Source organism: Lactuca sativa, chromosome 1 (assembly GCF_002870075.4).
Source record: "Lactuca sativa cultivar Salinas chromosome 1, Lsat_Salinas_v11, whole genome shotgun sequence".
NCBI lineage: Eukaryota > Viridiplantae > Streptophyta > Magnoliopsida > Asterales > Asteraceae > Lactuca > Lactuca sativa.
In genome coordinates this window covers 176,054,236-176,067,121 of record NC_056623.2, presented here as the reverse complement: position 1 = coordinate 176,067,121, position 12,886 = coordinate 176,054,236, and positions in this window count along the sequence as shown.

Sequence of the window (12,886 nt, the reverse complement as noted above, 5' to 3'; positions counted from 1 at the left end):
TAAACATACTATTCTCAAAAGATTATCCATATAAATTATGTCGGTGAAGTGCAACCCAAATGGACCATGCCGGGTCGGGTCAAGTACATACCAAATATAGTTATGGACTTAGACATTAATCCAACAGTCTCCCACTTGGATAAGTCTAAAACTATTATTGCGTATGACTTCAAACCTAACTGGCAATCGTAGCTCTTAAAGCCGCTGTCGAACTCTGATCTTGTCAACGAACTCTGACCTTTGTCAATGACTTGTCCATTAGATAAGGGATCATATATTCCTCCATTCTAAATATCATATGGACTGAGACATGGATTATAATCATTCTCTCTGTCCATTTGTTGTTTCCCGATTTGCGATTTATGACAACTGACTAATTGAACAAATCAAATCAGTCCTGGCCCGGCCGAGCACTTCCATTTGTCATCATCAAATCATCGAGGGGCCCACAAATATCGCTTTTATCCCGAAGGTAAAAGGAACGGATAAACTTCGACTCATATGGCTTGTTCTACTACTTGTTGAATCATACACAAAGGCACGTTTTATAGCACCGAGTTACCAAATGCGTTTTCGTGCAATCAATGTACTATCAACTCATAGTAACAACTCATATCTCTAGGTTTGAAGAATATAAGATATTATCGTCTCATGATCACTCGTGATAAAATCCATGAAGTGATTCCAATGAGCGCGGGTTGAATCCAATACTCAGAACTTATGAGCACTCATGAGTGTTGTAGCCCTTTGTCCAACACCTTAGACCTCTACAAGCCAACCCATGACAGTCTTAATTCATATCTACTTCCAACATATGACCGACTGTGGATGGTTGGAATAACTTAGTCATTCCGGAAGAATAACCCAGTTTATTCGGGAAGTCAAAACATGCAAAATGAAACACAATAATAATTGAATCCAATATGGTATCAACCCTTTGAACATAAATAAAACACCTTTTATTTATCACCATATGATTACACATTATTCATTGTATACTGTTTCAGCTATCAACTTTATTCTTGAATTTAAAACAATAGTTGTCCCATGCTCCAAGCATGTACACTATGTTTTCTTAAACACTAGTCATGCCACACACCAAGTATGCATACTATGTTTGTCTATGATCTTTACTTTGTGAACTAGATCAATTGAACATAGCTTCAATGATTCTCTTTTCACACTCCCAAATCTTTACTGCAAATGCAAGAATTCCAAATTCATGCCATTTACTGAAATCTGTTAGATTCTAAACTTATATGCATTGATCTTCATGTAATGATTATGTACAAAATCAGAAAGACTTGACAACAATCATTACAGAGCATTCCAAAGGAGATCAGCTCCTTGGAAACGTCCTTCTTGCATTAAGTTTCCTTAATCTTACACAGATTGAAAATTCTAACTTTGAAACATTTCCAGATTCCATTTTGACTATCACTTCTGAAAAAGAGTTGCCTCCTTACAGATTATGTCAATATGGTCCTTCCAGAATTATCACTATACTTCCAATTGTCCTTGAGTAACCAATCTTTGGTAAACCTTAGATTTTCCTCGACAATTGTTTAATCCTTTTAGTCATATCCAGTTCTAAACCTTTTCCCTTCTTAATGCCCCAGGCATTTGGAAAATTTTAGAACGGATGATTATAGCACATGTAATCGATCCTATATCCGAAGCATATGGGACACGATTCATGATGTCTCACATTAAGACTAAACCAGTCTTTTGCTATAACATTTCCATTTCAATTTGCCAAGTTCTCATAATTCAGATTATGAAAAGGGATGCCGTAATCATAATCGAATTTTAGAACGCAAATAATGGACCCATATACAGAATTTCCTTATGTTGAGCCATTCCAACATGAAATTCATATATATATCCTTGACTAAATGATTAAAACCTCACGATCTAAGCTTATAGATTTGAGATGAAGCATAATTTCCTCTCCCTTAATTATAGCAAAACAACTTTTCCCAATTGAAACTTTTGTTTTCTATAATTAACATTGCTAACTTGCAATACTTATCATAATTATCATGCTCCCACTAACATGATGATTATTAGCATAACACTTATGCTCCCACTAGCTCTGACATGTATTCAGAAATCAGCTGACTTTCTTCCAAAGTTCAGATTTCTGATACTAGATTGTTTTGATAAGACCTTATCAAAAACATACACCTTCCCTTAGATAGCACACTTGTGTGGCTAAACAATTATGAAGAGGTATGCCGTAATCATAATGGTTAGACCTTTTTGCCACTTCTCACAAGTCCAGGTTAGTGTGCCGGTAAACCACACACGCTCCACTAACGACTTTGAGAATGCAAATATCACAATTGCTATCTAGCAAAAATCTACTTAGTGAAAGTGTTTCCTCACCATCATTTTCATGAATCGGAGAGAAACCTTATGACACTTAGATTTAATGGTGTATGTGTTCTTATCCATGTGAATTATGAAAACCATAGTCACAAGACAAGGATAATAACAAATCCAAACTCATATGGACTGAACTCAATCTTAATTTCTTGCCACCTGGCAGCTCAAGGGCCTGCCATTACTTCCAAGTTGTTGTGCAACAAATTGAGAACTCTAAGAACTCGTATGCAAAGCCAACTTTAGCTGGAATGGGCATAGATATGTCAACACGATAGGTTATAAACCTCAAGTCGTGTGCTAGAGAAGAACTTCAGGTTCTATTCTTGATTAGTTCTTGAGACTTTCAAGACCTTTAATACTCCCACTGTCCTCTTGACCTATAAGACTTTCTTGTCAGATATTCAAGAGATAGTGTGGATTCTAATCAAGACAAACACTTCACACAATTGGCCTAAGTTGATCTTTGTTTTATCCAAAACATCACAACTTACCAATTTCAAATGTACAAGAGTAGAAAACTTTTACTCTTACATTTGACAAGTGTTTTAAACCTTCTTTAAGACATGTCACTCAAGTTACAATCTTGGAGTATGACTCTAAGACTTGTATTGGAATGAAGTATGGCTCATCTTCTTGATTTAACCACTTCAACAATTCAAGTTCCTCTTCTTAGTCATAAGAATGCACTAAGATTTCCTTAGAGAACTAATTGTGCTGTGGTTTCTTAATCATTAAGATGATCACAAAACTGATACTAAAGTACTCTCCCATCTTTTCAGATTTGAGAAACTTTTATCCTTCTGCCTAAGTTGATTCTTCTTATTCGCTCTGCCATACATTGGGACCTTTTCCAATGTCTCAGAGTTACACTTAAGCTTGTAAGTATAATCATATTTACTGAGCTTTAGTAAACTATGACGAATAGTCTTATCAATCTTTTGTGGTGGACTTAATCAGTGCACAAGAATGTGTACTCGATCCCTTAGTCCTTTACTTGACTCACACATCCATGTGAACAAGTAATTAGTCTTAATTTTTCCAAAACTTGAAAGTTCTCATTCATCATGCTATACAACTTGCATGATTCCAAGTTTCGGTCCAATTGAAACTTGGGTGATGAGAATCTTTCCTTATTTGGTAAATATAGACATTACCACAAATGAAAGAATCAATTTCATATTTCCACTCTTGCTCTTAATGGAATCATATAAGCAACAATTTTTTCCTCAAATGCCATTGTAAGGATATTTTAAAATAAATAAAATAAAAATTTCTTATATTTTAAACTTTGCGGAAAAGTTATCCTTACAATCCATATGAAAACTTGTTGTTATCTATTCCTTAAGCAATATCTCATAACTCCTAAGAAGTAGCTCAAGAATCCGATCTTCAAACTATGCGATAGAAATCCATCTACGCCATCAGATTCAGCATATTCTTTCTTTAAGTTTCTTCACTTTTCTTTTGATTTTTAAAACATCACCATGTGACCCAGTCACATCATGTATCAAGAATCTCAGAATAGAAACTTAACAGAGTTAGATAGTGGATTTTACCTGAAGTAGAGTCAAACTTATTGACTTTAACATCCTTAGGTAAATTTGGCAGCTTCGCAACCAATGCCCCTTCCTTTGGCAACATAAACATATGGACCCTTTGATAATGGTACACGAGACTATCACAGACTTAGCTTTTCTCTTTACCATTTGGTCAACCGAGTTGACTATGGCCGATCCCTTTCCATTGGGAAGAGAATGCTTTACTAGATATCCAATGTCATCATTGTCAATGTCCATCAAGTTTTAAGGAAGTTGATCTTAACAAATAGATAAGATCATTAAGGGTCTTGTCATAGTCTGTTTCATAGGTGTTCCAAAAGAACTCACTATGTGACTCAGAAAGTAGTTGAACCACCAACTTTCTCAAGACTTTGACACCCAACTCTCCCGGCTTGTCAATATGTGACTACATCTCCAAGACGTGACCACACCTAGACCTTGCCTTGCCAATAGGGCTTGAGTGACCTTAAACTTTTTTGAGAACATGTGGGTTAGGGAGAATAGTTGGAGGAGGACAAAGAAGTATGATATCCATGGGACATCATCTTCATTAGGAAACCTTGTTTCAAGAGATTTGGGAAGATCATAGGTGTCTAAACCAGACATCTTTTGGGAGATATTCAAGATAGTTGATTTTAAGTCCTTAATATGACACCCAATATGAAATACTAAGGCTAGGACCCAACAAACTATTTTATAACTTAGAAGAGGTATGCCGTAATCCAAGCTATAAAATATTTGAAGGTAGGTGAATGACGATTCACCAATTTCCACCAAGATAAACGAAATGTATTATTAGGTTTTAATTGGTTTTGAAACTCCTAGATCTTTGAGATTCATTGAACTGTTCAAAGGCATGTTTCAATCTCGAGTGTGCCCTTCAGGTTTTGTGACTGGGATGCCGAGGATCACAAAACAAGGTGTGAAGTAACCATGCAAATCACTTGGTACCCTTAATAAATTACCCCTCAATCGATGTGCCGGTTAACCACACACGCTCCATCGATATTATGATAAATATTAAGTCACCCTTTACCTACCTTGTTAAGTCCAAGTTAGTGTGCCGGTTAACCACACACGCTCCACTAACGACTTAGACAAAGTGTAAAGTGTAATTTCATGGGTTAGCACCTTATTCACATTTTTCCTAAGTAACTAAGATTGGGTATTATTAAGAGTTTAGTTACTTAGTATTATCATTAATACTTTTAATGAAGGAGAATTATAGTCTTGTCAAACCCGTTCGGCTAACGACCCTCCACCGGTCAAGCAAGCGGTGGGTGAGAGTGGACACCAATTAAGTTGCCATTTTATAGGCAACAGCCTTATACCCACCTTATAGACCGGCTTCGTGAATGAGGCGTACTAGCGGTAAGACTGACTTTACTCTTATACATATATATATTATTAACTTATAATATTATAAAGTATAAGGGTTGAATTTTAACTTTTAAAATTCTAAGGGCTAACTTGGAATTAAAGTATTCATAAGGAAAACTTTTCAAATTCCAAAACTTGAGGGCAAGTTTTGAAACTATTCAAAACTAATTAATTCCATAACTTATGTGTTTAAAGTAGTTTTAATCCAAAAACTCTTCAAGTTCCATAACTTGAGGACAAGTTATGGAAGACTTTAAACTAATAAAAGAACTAACTTTTTCTTTATTTTATAACTTATGGATTTAATTATGGTTACATATTTTTCTTTAATGAAGTGACTCTTGAACTTCCATAACTTGAGGACAAGTTATGGAGTCATAAAAATTATTCAATGACACAAGACTCTTCATTTTGTAACCATTGCCAACTTTTATGAGTTTTATGAGTCTTTAATGTGACTCTTCATGTAACTTGAGGACAAGTTACACAAACACATTTTATACTCAACTCTTAGATTAAAATGGATTGAAAACAACTATTTCAATTAACTTTTCTATTAATCTAAGCAACTCATAAGAACAAGATAATTCAAATCAAATTTTTTTCATGTAATTAGTCTAAACCTTAAACTAATACAAAACATGAATCTATTGACAATTATCTTTGAAAATGGATTAGCATGAAAATTACCACATCAAAAATAAGTTTATAAGTTCAAAAACAACTTAGGGTAATGTTCCTAGTCCATTTCTAGCAAAAAAAAAACTCGAAAATATGCTGTCTGGGGGTCCAACTCGTCGAGTGCATGAACCAACTCGGCGAGTTGGATCGAATTGATCACATTTTAGGCATGGACTCGCCGAGTTCTCTGATGGACTCGCCGAGTCTGATGATCAGACAGCAACAAATTCGTTTTTTCAGCTTCTATTGCAGGTATAACAAGAAAACAAGCCTAGTCTCTGATACCACTGTTGGGTTTTGAGCATTCTAACACTTCCTAAGTGTACATGCAACCCTAAATACCTTGGATCTATGTTTTCTCTATTATACATGCAAATAAGAACATCCAAGGTATTATCCTAATCTAGCATACAAAAACTATGAATGTAACAAGATAGAATACATACCTCTTGATGTAGCTTGATGTCTTCAAGCTTTAAGAGCTTAGCCCCAATAGTGTGGAAGCCTCAAGTGGAATCACAAATCACCAAGACACCTTGGAATACTTTAGAGAATATGATTACTTGGTTCTCTCTAGTGAAATTGGCTAGCCCTTTTTTAGTGTATCCACACTAGTGCCAATTTCACCAACCAAGGACATCTTTATATAGTATGGAGAATAGGGTTAAACCCATGACCTTTCATTTCATATGATCCATGGGTTAAACACTCCATGGACTATCCATGAAAGCTTAGCCCAACCTAAATGAACTTGGCCCATTCCATATATACAAGAGTCCATATTTAATTAGTTCATTTTGATCACTTAATTAATTATAAATTAATTCTTGATCAATACTAATTAAATAATATGATTCCATATTAATATATTAGAACTTATAATATATTAATATTAATCATAAACATACTATTCTCAAAAGATTATCCATATAAATTGTGTCGGTGAAGTGCAACCCAAATGGACCATGCCCGGTCGGGTCAAGTACATACCAAATATAGTTATGGACTTAGACATTAATCCAACATTTACGATAGTAAACTCATGGGAGGAGTGTTTTCGGATGATTTCAAGTCCCATGATGTTCTAGAAATAGTTTTAAGAAATTGTACAAGGCTATAGGGGTGTTTAAGGGTCCAACAGTTTACTCCCTTGGAGTTTACAGCCCAAAGGCCACTCTTTGGGAGTTTACCGCCGTAAGCCCCATGGCTTAGGCCGTGAACTCTTGTGCACCCTCCAATCTTTGATTTTAAGGTCCTTGTTTCAACCCCAACAATTTCTAGTGAAGGTATAGGGCCATTTAGGGGACTTAAACTCTCATTTGACATGGTTTGGGGGAGTATACGGTCTAAGCATATGCTTGGGCCGTAAACTCTAGTTTGCCCCTCAAATGATGATGTTTAATTGTTCCAAACTCGAAATGGAAATCCCCTAAGTCATATCTCAAGCTTAAACATGATTTGGAAGTGTTTTTGGGCATTTTTGCATGGTTAGAGGGTGTTTACGGCCTAAGCATGTGCTTGGGCCGTAAACTCTCTTTTATGCCCTAAAAATTATTGTTTTATGGTTTAAACACTCCTAGGTTAAATCCCCAACTAGTTTCTAAGCTTAAAGGAAGGAAATTTGGGACATTTGGCCTTATTTTAGGGGTTTACGGCCTAAGGAGGTTCTTAGGCCGTAAACTCCTCATTAACAGCTTTCATGTTCGATTTTTGGGTTATAATCATACCCAATGATGTCTAGAACAAGTTAGGGTAGGGGGACTTACGTTTTGGAGGCAAAAACTCACGGTTTTGAGTCGAAAACGAGCTTGAGAGAGAGGGTAGATTGAGGAAAGGGGTTTAGGGTGGTAAAAGAGTTCTATGGGGAGTTCAACTCCCTATATATATACCTTGGGTGCTGCAACCGGTATACAACTACCCGATACAAAAGCTTAGCGAGGTTTAAACTTTTTACCCGGGTTAAATGGTCGTAATAAAAATTAACTTTTTCCAATCAAATGGAAATGTAAGTTACTTGTCTTTATTTATTTTATCACGACGATAATGACATAAGTTATAAATAAATAAATAAAACATTTATTTATTTGCCGACCTCAAATTAATGGAACTTTTATAAAATGGAATATTCCGTTAACGGAAACGGGGTAATATGACGGAATAAACTTTGGGTTGTCACATAATTGACGTGTTCAATTAAGTTATATGTGAAACAAATTAGAAGTCAGGTAACAAACTGTTGGACATAGAGAATGATTATGTTCCATGTCTTTGTCCACATGATATCTTGCAGAATGAAGGATTATATGAGCCCTTATCTAAAGGACACGTCATTGGTTAGGTCAGATTTCGACAACGGCTTTTGAGAGCTACGATTGCTAATCGGATTTTGAAGTTGCATTAGCAGTTATAGTTATTAGACTTATCCAAGTGGGAGATTGTTGGATTAGGTGTCTAAACTTATAACTATAATTGGTATGTACTTGATCTGATAGTAGCATGGTCCTTTTGGGTTTCCTTCACCATAGCAATTTGATAGGATGAATTATGGAGAAAGAGGGTTATAAATGATTTATCAATATATTATAAGAATAATATATTACTTGATAAATCATAATATTTAATTATTATTGATTAAAAATTAATTTAGTGATCAAAAGAAACCGATTAAAAGAACGGGGACTGATTATGTAAATCAATGATTGTTGTAGTTTGGGCTAATGGATCCTATTGATAAGGGGGTGGACAAAAATCTATGGGAAACCCATAGAATTTTTGTCCAAGGCCTATCATGTGGGGGTCTATGGATTGCTTAGGGCCTAAGCAAGGGAATTAGGGTTTCCAGTTGAAAACCCTAGTAGCCTCCACAATAAAAGGAACCTCAAGGTTCTTGAAATCGGGCACTTGATTCCTTAGAAGAAACCCCGATCGAAATCTTGTAACCTCTCTCTCTCTCTCTCTCTCTTGTTCATCTATTGCTAAGTGGTGTTTGTGACTCCATTAGAGGTGCATCAATTGTGGCACTAAGCTCTTAACGGTCGAGATCAAGCAATCAACAAGAAAGGTATTCTTCTAACCGTAATATGATTAGATTTTGTTTTCTTGTATGCTAGATAAGGTTTTTGCTTTGGAAAATTAATTTGCATGTTTAACTTGAGCAAAACTTAGATCTAAAGCAATTAGGGTTGCATGTGCACCATAGGAATGTTGTAATGCTCAAAAGCCCATCAAAAAGACATGCCAAGGTGTCCAAAACGGAGAAGCAAAAAGGACCACAAAAAAACACAACGATCGCCAACCAAAAGGAGATCATCTTCGACGAAGCAGATAGACAGGACGCTCAGGATCCTCATCACGACAGACTAATGATTACTCTCTACATTGCTAACTACTTCGTCAGAAGGATCCTCATCGACGAAGGATCCTCAGTTAACATCATACTCTTGGATGAATTAAAAAGGATGAACGTCCCAAAGACTAGAATAGTTGGAAGATCCTCAGTACTAATTGGCTTAAGCGGAGAAACTAAACACACCATCAACGAGATAAAGCTACCAATCTACATAGAGAGAGTAAATTGTGTTCAACATTTTTGTGTGATTGACACATTATCTTCTTATAATGTCATACTAGGTAGACCATGGATCCATGAAATGAAGGCCGTTCCATCAACGTATCATCAATATGTAAAGATGCCCAACCCATGGGGGATGGTGAAGATCATAGGAGACCAACAAGAATCCAAGGAATGCTACAAGACTTCGATGAAGTCCTCAACAATACCATGACAAGCATAACAATTAAGGCAGGGGGCACTAGGCGTGATGGAAGAAAGAGAGCATGCCATAAGAGAAGTTCCCCTAAATCTAGAGGATCCTGAAGCCAAAGTTCTCATAGGATCCTCAATGCCTGAACAAATAGAATAGGATCTCACAAAGTTCCTAAAGGATAGAAGCAAAACATTTGCATGGAGACATGAGGACATGACAAGTATTGACAAAAACATAATAACCAATAAACTTAACATTGACCCATCTTTCAGGCCAATACACCAAAAGAAAAGGAAATTTACCCCCGAAAGAAACGAATTTATATAAGAAGAAGTAGAAAAGCTTCTCAAAACTAGCATGATCAAGGAGGTGAAGTTCCTAAGATGGATAACTAATGTGGTCATGGTACAAAAGAATAACGGTAAATGGAGAGTATATGTGGAATATACAGATCTTAACAAGGCCTGTCACAAGGATCCTTTCCCTTTACCATACATCGACTTCATGATTACCGCAACAACGGGTCACGAATTACTAACGTTCATGGACGCATCAGCAGGATTCCAACAAATCCAAATGGAACCCTCCGATCAAGAGGACAAAACATTCATAACCCAACATGTATTTATTGTTAAATTGCTATGCTATTTGGTCTTAAAATGTAGGAGCAACATATCAAATATTGGTGAATAAGATGTTCAAAGAGAAACTGGGGGACAAAATGGAAGTCTACATCAATGACATGGTAGTCAAATCCAACATGCAGCTGAATCCATACAAGTGCCACTTTAGGATGAGACCGGGCAAGTTCCTAGGATATATGGTTGCCAAAAGAGGAACCGAATCAAGCCCAGAAAAAATCAAGGCCATCCTTGATCTGAAATCACTAGTCTCGACAAAGGATATTAAGAGATTAATAGGAAGAGTGGCAGCACCAAACATATTCATCTCAAGATCCTTAGAAAGATGCAAGCCTTTCTACGACATCTTGAATAAGAACAAAAGATTCGGGTGGACCCAGGAACATGAAGATGATTTCCAAGAGCTTAAAAAATATTTAAGCTCACCACCCCTATTGGCAAACCACTAGATGGGGAGCCACTCCTTCTTTACCTCTCAGTATAGCCAAATGCGGTGAGCATTGTACTAGACAAGGATCTCGATGGGAACCAACATCCCATATACTAAGTAAGTAAGAGTCTCCTAGATCCTAAGACCGTGTACTCTCACCTTGAAAAGATCATACTTGCATTGGTAACAACTTCTACTAAATTAAGACATTATTTTGAAACAGACCCTATAATCGTAAGAATTAACTATCCAATTAAGAATGTTATGAGAAAACTAGAAATGTCAGGAAGAATGGCGAAATGGTCTTTGAAGCTAAACACGTATGAAATAAAGTACGAACCAAGATCCGCCATAAAGTCCCAAGCATTGGCAGAATTTGTGGTTGACTTTAGTGATGATCTAAGAGTTGAAGTCGAAATAGAAGCCAAACAACTTCTAGAAGAGGAAAACATGGGAAGATGGACATTGTTTACAATGGAGCATCAAACCAAATAGGAAACGACTTACGGATCATACTAAAATTGCCACAGGGGGACATTCTACCCCTGACAATTAGTTGTGAATTCAATGCAACCAACAATGAAGCAGAATACAAGGCACTAATCATGGGACTACAGTTAGCCCAAGGATCTTCAAATCAAGGATCTTCAGGTATTTTTTGATTCCTTACTACTAACTAACCATTTCAATGGATCCTAAGCAGTGAAAGGAGAAAAGCTAGCTCTGTATCTCCAAGTCCTCAAAAACATGGCCTTAGAATTCAAAACATTCAACCTAAACTAGGTTCTTAGAGAAGAAAATGTTGAAGTGGATGCCTTAGCCAATCTAGGATCCTTCTTAAGGACACTGCCAAAAATCAGGATCCCTATAATCCACATATTAACCCTGGAAATCGAGGATCCCACCAAGGAACTTATAGGTTTCCTTAATCTTAGGGAGACTACCAATGTGGCAGCAATTGTAGATCTCGACTAACGGTCCAACGTCAGGATCCTAACGTCCATGATCCTTCCTTGACTTCAGGATCCTGGATCCAATGCATCATGGAGTACCTCCAAAATGGCACAATCCTTAAGGAACGGAAAAGCGAAAGAGCATTCAAAACAAGGATCTCAAGGTTCGTTCTAATCCAAGGTAAGTTGTATAAAAAATCTGTGGCAGGACCACACCTTAGGTGTTTAGAAGATGAGGGATCAGACCAAGGAACTTATAGGTTTCCATAATCTTAGGGAGACTACTGACGTGGCAGCAATTGTAGATCTCGACTAACGGTCCAACGTCAGGATCCTAACGTCCATGCTCCTTCCTTGACTTCAGGATCCTGGATCCAATGCATCATGGAGTAACTCCAAAATGGCATAATCCTTAAGGAAAGGAAAAGCGAAAGAGCATTCAAAACAAGGATCTCAACTGGTTGTAGGTACTAGTCTGAAAGTTTTGTTTGATGATGAGGGATCAGAGATTATCAAAAAGCAGTCCAAGAAAGTGCTTCTGAAGTCCAAGCGAAAATGCGAAATGTACCCATTGAATTTGAATCCTATCAAAGGAAAGCTTTCTATTTTCCTTCTGACTAAAGCAACTTCGGATGATAGTTGGCTTTGGCATTGAAGGATTTCAAGGATCTCAACTTCAAGGATCTCAACAAACTTGTACTTGGCGATCATGCGATGACTTCCACTTCTAAAGTTTGAGAAGGAACATCTCTATGCCGCCTCCGAACTTGGGAAACATAGTAGGAAGAGTCATTTGACAATCATAAATACCAAATTAATTGAGCCACTTGAACTACTTCATGTAGATCTTTGTGGTCCATCAACCATCGAAAGTATTGGTGGTAACAAATACATTTTAGTTATTGTCGATAATTATTCAAGATTCAATTGGGTTTATTGTCACACCCCACTAAAGCGGAAACACGAGGCGTGGCAGTATAAAGGGTTTCATAGCAAAAGTTAAAAGACAACACCAACCATAGTATTAAAAATCATTACAAATTTACAATGGGTTTGAACAACTTTTAAAAGAAATTACAATGTAAAT